Below are 9,731 nucleotides of genomic sequence, written 5' to 3' on the forward strand. Positions count from 1 at the left end.
GATTGAAGCCTGATTCGAGGGCTACTGAGGGAGTCCTGGATCAGGGGGTCTCCGGAAAGCCGGACTGTTGGACTATGAAGATACAAGATTGAAGACTTCGTCCCGTGTCCGGATGGGACTCTCCTTGGCGTGGAAGGCAAGCTTGGCAATACGGATATGTAGACCTCCTCCCTTGTAACCGACTCTGTGTAACCCTAGCCCCCTCTGGTGTCTATATAAACCAGAGGGTTTAGTCCATAGGACAACATACAATCATACCATAGGCTAGCTTCTAGGGTTTAGACTCTACGATCCCGTGGTAGATCTCCTCCCTTGTAACCGACTCTGTGTAACCCTAGCCCCCTCTGGTGTCTATATAAACCGGAGGGTTTAGTCCGTAGGACAACATACAATCATACCATAGGCTAGCTTCTAGGGTTTAGACTCTACGATCCGTGGTAGATCAACTCTTGTAATACTCATATCATCAAGATCAATCAAGCAGGACGTAGGGTATTACCTCCATCGAGAGGGCCCGAACCTGGGTAAACATCGTGTCCCCTGCCTCCTGTTACCATACGCCTTAGACACATAGTTCAGGACCCCCTACCCAAGATCCGCCGGTTTTTTCACCGACACCTCCTCTGTCATAGGGGAGGACTTCAGGAAGCTAAGGGAAGCCAGGTATCTGACCGCCAAAATCTCGCACAGGCTGCCCGGTCAAGGGCAGGTCATCCCCAATCCCGAACCCAACGAGAGTGTCGTATTTGTTTCCCACTTCCTCCAAGGGCTATGCTTTAGTCTTGATCCCTTTGTTAGAGGGCTTATGTTCTATTACAGGCTCGATTTCCACGATCTAGCCCCAGATTCCATCCTTCACATCTCGTCGTTTATCGTTGTATGTGAGACCTTCCTCCGCATCAACCCACACTTCGGCTTATGGCTCAAGACCTTCAATGTGAAGCCGAAGATGATTGATGGGCGACACGTAGAATGCGGAGGCGCCACCATAAGCAAAGGCGTCGATGCCCCATGGACAAAGGGTTCCTTTCCGAAGGTGTCCAGCTTATGGCAGCGGGAGTGGTTTTACATCACAGCTCCCCGAAGTACTAAGTGGGTAGCTCCCCCTGCCTTCCGTGCGGGCCCCCCACCGCAACTGGCGTTATGGGTCAACAAGGGGCTGGACTCAAGAGAGATGTCAGCCTTATCAAGGTAATGCAAGTCATGCTAGTTCGTCGGGTCCTGCCGTGCCAACGTCGATCTCTCCGTATGTGGAAGTTCAACCCGGAAGGACCGCGAGCTATTCAGCAGTTCTTCGGCATGACACTCGAAGAGATGTATGGATTGTTCTTCGGACCAGGAATAAAGTGTCCGGACACCACCAAGGATGCGGGTCTCAATTGCAACCGTCTAGATACCCGGGTGAGTAAATCTGCGGCCAAACATGTTATCTTTTTATTTGTCACAACATCATTCTGAAAAAATCAATCTTGGCCAGGACTGGATAAGAAAGGCGAAGATGATCAGGTGTTCGGCCCCCCCTTCCCGAAGGCTCAAGTACTAGCCAGGATCTTGTACTAGCCAGGATGCTCGAGCACGCACCTTATCAAGTGCCATTAGGGGAAGATAAAGGGATGGATAAAGAAGCCGAAAGCGGGCATCACGCATTACTTGTCCAAACCGGGGAATTAGTGTCTCCGCAAAGGAGGATGATCGGGGAGAAGAATCTAGAATCCCCTCCCCCCAAGGAAGGAAAAGGACTATCTCTGACGACTTGGAAACGAAAGGTTCCAAACGAGGGAAGAAATCTTTGTCAGGAGGCACTGCCCCCGAGGGCGTACTTACCGCATAGTGCCCGCAAGGGGGCCAGCCCTCCACCGAGTTGTAAGTGAATCAAGAGTGCTTTTGGTAAATGTATCCTTCTTTATCTCCAAGGGAAATAACCGAGACATATATCTTGCAGTCCGGCCCATAGCCCTTCTCAGCAGAGTTCGTCTTCGGGGGATCTTCTTCCGGAGATGATGGAGAGCGAAACGCCTCCCGCTGCCTCCCCGCCTCCTGGGGCGAACGACCCTGAGGTGTCATCACGGAGGGTTTCTCCTGATCCGACAAGGCTAGAAGGTAACCCTTCAGCCACTCACAGTCTGTAATATTCGTCTCCTATGGAGAGCAACAAAAAGAGTCCAGGACTGTCCGGTCTGCAACCGGACGCACTGATGAGTCTTTTGGAGAAAGCAGCTATTTCAGAGGAGCATCTTACTTTAATGAGTACGGTTGTTGAGAGGATCTCGTCCGCCACAAGTGGGTTGCATGAAGCTTTTACGAGCCTGCTAAGAGGCTTTGAGGTATGCAAAGTAATATATATATATATATATATATATATATATATATATAATTGATGGTACCACACACGCTAGGTGTGATCTATACAGATAGTAGCCCCTAAGACTCTGGTTGTTGTCCAGAGGCGGCAAACAAAGGATCGTAGTCCCAGGTAATTATTGCTCTACTTTCATGTGCAGGCGGCTGACGATCCGGTGGCTGGTCGGACTGCTGAATTTGCCGGACTTATCCGGCAACTTGACGCGGCAGATGCTGACATCGCGTTTGTGAACAAGCGGATTGACGAGGCACATGGTATGTATTTTCGGGTGGTAAACAAATATTAATAGGAGTGTGATGCTAGTATCTATAATATGCTGTTGCTGCAGATGGATATGCCGTCGTGGAGACCCTTCGGGCAGAACTTGCTGTGATGCCCCCGATTAATCTTACACTAATCATACACGCAAACGTGTACGATCAAGATCAGGGACTCACGGGAAGATATCACAACACAACTCTACAAATAAAATAAGTCATAGAAGCATCATATTACAAGCCAGGGGCCTCGAGGGCTCGAATACAAGAGCTCGATCATAGACGAGTCAGTGGAAGCAACAATATCTGAGTACAGACATAAGTTAAACAAGTTGCCTTAAGAAGGCTAGCACAAACTGGGATACAGATCGAAAGAGGCGTAGGCCTCCTGCCTGGGATCCTCCTAATCTACTGAGGGTCGTCGTCAGCGGCCTGCACGTAGTAGTAGGCACCTCCTGAGTAGTAGCAGTCGTCATCGACAGTGGCGTCTGGCTCCTGGACTCCAACGTCTGGTCGCAGCAATCAGGTATAGGAAAGGGGGAAAAGGGGGAGCAAAGCAACCGTGAGTACTCATCCAAATTCCTCGCAAGCAAGGAGCTACACTACATATGTATGCATTGGTATCAAAAGGAAAAGAGGTATCATATGTGGACTGAACTGCAGAATGCCGGAATAAGAGGGGGATAGCTAGTCCTATCGAAGACTACGCTTCTGGTAACCTCCAACTTGCAGCAGAAGAAGAGAGTGGATGGTAAGTTCACCAAGTAACATTGCATAGCATAATCCTAACCGATGATCCTCCCCTCGTCGCCCTATGAGAGCGATCACCGGTTGTATCTGTCACTTGGAAGGGTGTGTTTTATTAAGTATCTGGTTCTAGTTGTCATAAGGTCAAGGTACAACTCCAACTCGTCCTGTTACCGAAGATCACGGCTATTCGAATAGATTAACTTCCCTGCAATGGTGCACCACATTTCCCAACACGCTCGATCCCCTTTGTCCGGACACACTTTCCTGGGTCATGCCCGGCCTCGGAAGATCAACCCGTCGCAGCCGTACCTAGGCACAACAGAGAGGTCAGCACGTCGGTCTAAATCCTATGCGCGCAAGGGTTTGGGCCCATCGCCCATTGCACACCTGCATGTTGCGTGGGCGGCCGGAGAGCAGACCTAGCAACCTCCATTACAAAGGAAGTTGCTTTAAGCGGTCCAAACCGGCGCGCGCCACTCAGTCGCTGACGTCACGAAGGCTTCGGCTGATACCACGACGTCGGTTGCCCATAATTGTTCCCGCGTAGTTGGTTAGTGCGTATAGGCCAGTGGCCAGACTCAGATCAAATACCAAGATCTCGTTAAGCGTGTTATCTTAAAGTAACTGCGAATGCCGACCAAGGCCAGGCCCACCTCTCTCCTAGGTGGTCTCAACCTGCCCTGTCGCTCCGCCACAAAGATCCACACAAAGGGCCGTCGGGAAAGTATGTCCTTTCAGCCCCTCAATCCATGAATCAACCGCGGGTACTCAACGAGCCGACCCGACTTTAGTCACAACAAGTATCATGTGTAATATGTATAGTATATACCCGTGATTAACACCCGGCGTGATCACGGCCCAATAGTATAGCATGGCAGACTGACAAGAATGTAGGGCCACTGATGATAAACTAGCATCCTATACTAAGCATTTAGGATTGCAGGTAAGGTATCAACAGTTGTAGCAAGAATGATAGGCTATGCATCAGGATAGGAATAATGGAAAGCAGTAACATGCTACACTACTCTAATGCAAGCAGTATAGAGAAGAGTAGGCGATATCTAGTGATCAAGCGGGGGGATTGCCTGGTTGCTTTGGCAAGAGAGAGGGGTCGTCAACACCGTAGTCGTACTGGGTAGCAGCGGCGTCGGTCTCGGTGTCTAGCGAGAGAAGAGGAGGAAGAAACAATAAATAATAAGCAAACAGATGCATAGTGATGCATGACATGACAAGTGGCGGTGCTAGGGGTGCCCTAATGCGGTATGAGGTGGTACCGGTGAAGGGGGGAAACATCCGGGAAAATATCCACGGTGTTTCGCGTTTTCGGACAGATGAACCGGAGGGGGAAAGTTGCGTGTTCACTATGCTAGGGATGCGTGGCGGACGAACGGGTTGCGTATCCGGGTTCATGTCGTCGTTGTGAGCAACTTTCACGTACAAAGTTTTTCCATCCGAGCTACGGTTTATTTTTTATTAATTTTAAAAGATTTAAATCATTTTTAGGATTTATTTAATTATTTAAATCAACATTATCCTGAATAGTGTTTGATGACATCATCATGATGTTAGCAATTGACCTGGTCAACCTGACAGGTGGGTCCCACCTGTCAGTGACCCATTTTAATTAAACACATTAATTAACCTAATCAGGATTAATTAAGGGGGTGGGCCCCACTGTCATTGACTAATTAATTAATTAACTAATCATGTTAATTAGGTAACTAATGTGTAATTAGTTTAATTAGTTGTTTAACTTAATTAATCAAAATTAATTAAGTTAATTATTTCTTTAATTAATTATCTAATTAATTAATATTTATTATTATATATATATATATATATATATATATTAATATGTTCTAGGGCGTTGGGGCCTGTTTGTCAATGGACCAAAGGCCTTAGCGGGGCAGGCACACGGGTGCGGGCGCACCCAAGCGGGTACTCGCCCGCTGGGCAGGACGAGGCTGACGGGGCTCCGACGGCGGGGCAAGCCGGCGCGGTCAGCCGGGACCACGACGGGCGGAGGCGAGGGGGTGGCGCTGGCACGGCCAGTGCCGCGCAAGTGGGCGCGATGGCGCGGCCGCGAGAGGAGGAGATGGCGGAGGCGAGGCACGCGGCGGCGACAGAGGAGGCGGGGCGGCGAGCAGCGGCGCAACAGCGAGGCGAGTGGCAGTCGGCGGCAGCAGTAGAGGCGGGACGGCAGCAGCAGCTCGCAGCGGCGAGCGGCAAAGGGGAGGGGAGCGGGGCGAGCAGCGCAGGCGGAACTCGGCCGCGCGTGCACAGGGGGGCAGCAGGGCGGTGGCACGGCGCGGGTCGACGGGCACGGCGGGGCGGGGCGCGGCCAGTGTGCGGCACGACCGTGGTGAGCACGGCGATGCAGGGACAGGGGCGGGGCGCGTTCCCGTGCGGCATGCGCGGGCGGAGCAGTGCAGGGCGAAGTGAAGCGAGGTGCGCGCAAGCGCGAGGAGCAGGACGGCGTACGAGCGAGGGGAGGCCAGTGTGGGAGCAGGGAGAGGAGGGGAAGGCGAACGGGCTGCTCACGGTGGCCGTGGGGAAAAAGGTAGCGGGGCGCGGTGATGTCGACGGGGACGACCGGACGACGGGGAGGCGAGCGGCTGCGGCGTGGTGTCGAGGAGGAGGATGGCGAGGCGGCGTCCCGGCGGTGTTGGTGTGGCACACGGCGACTGCACCATTGTCCAGGACGGCGGGGCGTGGTGTGAGTCGAGCCCCTGATCCAGATCGGATCGGGAGGGGGAGGGAACGAGGGAGTGGGGGAAGTGGGTGCGAGTGGGGATGGGCGTTAGGGTTTCGGTGGGTTAATGGGTGTGTGGGGGTTGGGCCAGGCTGGGATGGTGGGCTAGTTGGCTGGGCCGTTTGGCCCAGTTGGCCAGGGGGTCTCCCTCCTTTGTTTTTTCTGTTTTGTTTTTCTTTCTCTTTTTTATTTATTTTTCTTTTATGTTTTTGCTCATTTTAAATATATAGGCCTTATATAAAAACATGGTTTCTACATGACAAATAGTTAGGGAATATTTTCAACACATCGAACATTTTAGTTTTGACTTTTGAAAACTTTAATTGTTTTAACTTTAATTCAAATTTTGAATTTGAATCCGTTTCGAACTAACGCGTGATTATCAGCAGTAACCGAGGTGACGAGGCATCATTAACGCAGGATTACTGTAGCCTAATTCTCCGGGTTTCACACTTGTCCAAGCCAAAGAACAAGCCAGGAGGAGTGATGTGGCCGCCCTAAAGGCGGCCGAACAGTTAAGAGCCGAACAGGCTGCTCGTAGCCAGAGTGAATATAAAATAGCCAAGATGGCTATTGAACTGAAGGATGCCGCCGACCGGTATGAGCTGCTTGAAAAGGAAAGCCAAGCGAAAACGGCGGACCTGGAGAAAACCATGGTAGCAGCCAAGGAGACCCGCTCTAAAATCAGAGCGGCGAAGGAGGAGCTTCGCCAGGCCGGGGATATCATGGCTGGGAAGCCATTTTTGTTGCGGGCGAAGTTCGGAGATCCGAAGTATGCCCCTCTGGATCAATTATGGAGTGTTGCAGACGCGTATTCGGACCTGGCAATGAGTGCTGCTGATGCGACTGAGTTCTTGAAAGATCAAAAATATCACGAAGTGGAAAAGTTGTTCTGGTCGCAGTTTAGTGCTCCGACGCGTCCGCTGCTGTTAAATGAGCAAATGGCCACGTGGCCTGAGCTCCATAGGTTGTTCGGGCTTGCCATGAGGTCTGTCGTGGATCATCTTTGGCCGGGAGGACCAAGGCCGAATAATTATTTTGGGTTAGTGCAAAGATTCCTTGGCGCTGTGCCGCATATTGACGCCGTAAAGAGGTCGGCGTGCATAGAGGGTGCGCAGATGGCTCTTGCCCATGTTAAGACATACTGGGTAGAGATGGATGCCACCGCTATTGCAACCCGGGGTCCGGCCATAGGCCAGGTCTCGTCCGAGCACTATTTTGAAGAAGTCCTAGAAGGCGCTCGTCTAATAGATGCTCAGTGCTCGAAGAGTATCATGTTCGAGTGACATGTATCCCAATTTGTAAAAACAAAGCTATTTGGCTTATAAAAGGCTGTGTTTATACTTTTGCCTAAAAGTATTATGATGCCTCATGTGCGGCCGTTTTATGTATGTATATAACCTGAAAGTTTGCAGTCGTCGGCTTCAGCCCCCATGCATATAATGTGGGGGTATTCGGAAAAGCGCGTATTCACACTTGATCCAACGTCTTGGTCCATTAAGGAGGTGATAGCGCGGCGAACAAGGCAATTGGACTATATTGCTTTAACACTTTCACTTAGCCGTAGGAGTTTGACTGTGGGGCTACTATATAGCCCCTGCTACTTCTGCGCTTATCCGAATATGGTGCGCGTACATACATTACCGGGAAACCGGTCCTTCGTTAATGCGGAGGAATCACGAAGATTCCGCTGAGTCCTCGAGTGGTTGACCAGTCTCGCGCTTTATCATGACAGTCAGTTTTCAGCTTTCTCTACTAAGGTGCTCATACAGATGAACCAGGGCACAATCGCAGTAGTTCGCCCGGTGCCACCTTAGCCGATAGAGCAGAACGCAAGGTAGCAAAACACGGGAGCCAGGCAAACCCAACTATTGACCAAAGACATGATTCGGAGCTAATGCATATAAGGCCAAACTCGCGATGCCGAACACTCCCTAAGGTGTTTGGTCTTTACAACGTATACTAGGCTGAGTAACGCCCTTAATAATAAGCCCTGAATTTCCAGGTACGTGCTTTAGTCTGATGTGATGAAATGTCAATAACGCCAGCGTCCCTCTTGGTTATGTTGAGCATCCCGAGGGTGTGAAGCAACAGGAGACAGTAAAAAAGGTTTACACATGGTCTTAATCCAAAATAAACCTTCGAACGGGGCCCTGATGCACGTTTGCGCCTGTGTCTCCGTTGTGCCGTATCCTGGAAGGGTGTAGCACGATGATCATCTGTAAGGGAGGAAAGCCCAGGTGAAAGTTTTCGTGCGAAAAATTGGTTATTCTTAATAAACCATTAAAATTCAGTCTAAATAAGATCAAGCTGAACGGTAGTCCTTTTTACATGTGGGAAGCCCCTAGCACCACCTATGGGGGTATATCCATCAACCCAGTCTTAAGTTTATCTGAGCAGTTACAGCTAGTGATTCGTCGGACTTGTCTAGCTGTGTCCGCGGTCTTGACGACCGATCATTTATTCTGGTTGGAGAGGGCGTTCAGTGTTCGTCTACTAAAGACGCCGCACGTTCTTCCATACGTAAGGAACGTTATGTGTTTCCGCTAACTGTGATGATGCCACGTGGACCGGGCATCTTAAGCTTAAGGCAAGCGTAATGCGGTATTGCATTAAAATGAGCGAAGGTCGTTCTTCCGAGTAGCGCTTGATAGCCGCTTCGGAATGGAGCAATGTGGAAGGTTAACTTTTCACTTCGGAAGTTGTCGGGAGAACCGAATACAACCACTAGTACTAGGGAGCCTATGTAGCGGGCCTCTGAGCCTGGTATTACTCCTTTAAAGGTAGTATTGCTTTGGCTGATTCTTGTCGGGTCTATCTCCATTTGCGGACTGTGTCCTGATATATCAGATTAAGACTACTGTCGTCGTCCATAAGGACTCGGGTGAGATGGTATCCATCAATTATTGGGTCTAGTACCAAGGCGGCCGATCCTCCATGCCGGATACTAGTTGGGTGATCCCTACGATTAAAGGTGATCGGGCAGGCCGACCAGGGGTTGAACTTGGGGGTGACGGGCTCCATGGCGCATGTGTCTCGGAGTGCGCATTTACTCCTCCCCTTCGTTCCGTGAATCATGTTCATTGTTTTGACCTCTGGTGGGAATTTTTTCTGTCCCCCAGTGTTCATCTGGTGAGGCTCATCCTCGTCTTCTCTTGGCATCTCCCTCCCCTTGTGGTCGGCGTTTAGCTTGCCGGCCTGCTTAAAGACCCAGCATTCCCTGTTGGTGTGGTTTGCCGGTTTGTCAGAGGTGCCATGAATCTGACATAATCTGTCTAGAATCTTGTTTATGCTGGACGGTCCATCTCTGCTGCCTTTAAATGGCTTTTTCCGTTGACCGGGTCGAGAGCTCCTGAATCTGGCGTTTACCGCCGTGTTGTCTGGGATGTCTTCCTTGTTTCGATGCTTGCTTTTATGGCGTCGTGGTTTTCCATTGCCATCCCTAACTTCGGAAGTGCCTGGGTCGCTGGTGCCGCTACGGGCCAGCCAACTATCTTCGCCCATTCAAAAGCGGGTCATAAGGCTTGTTAGGGCTGCCATTGTCCTCGGTTTCTCCTGGCCGAGGTGTCTGGCAAGCCATTCGTCCTGAACACTGTGTTTGAAAGCCGCT

Source organism: Triticum aestivum, chromosome 7A (genome assembly GCF_018294505.1).
Source record: "Triticum aestivum cultivar Chinese Spring chromosome 7A, IWGSC CS RefSeq v2.1, whole genome shotgun sequence".
Classification (NCBI taxonomy): Eukaryota; Viridiplantae; Streptophyta; class Magnoliopsida; order Poales; family Poaceae; genus Triticum; species Triticum aestivum.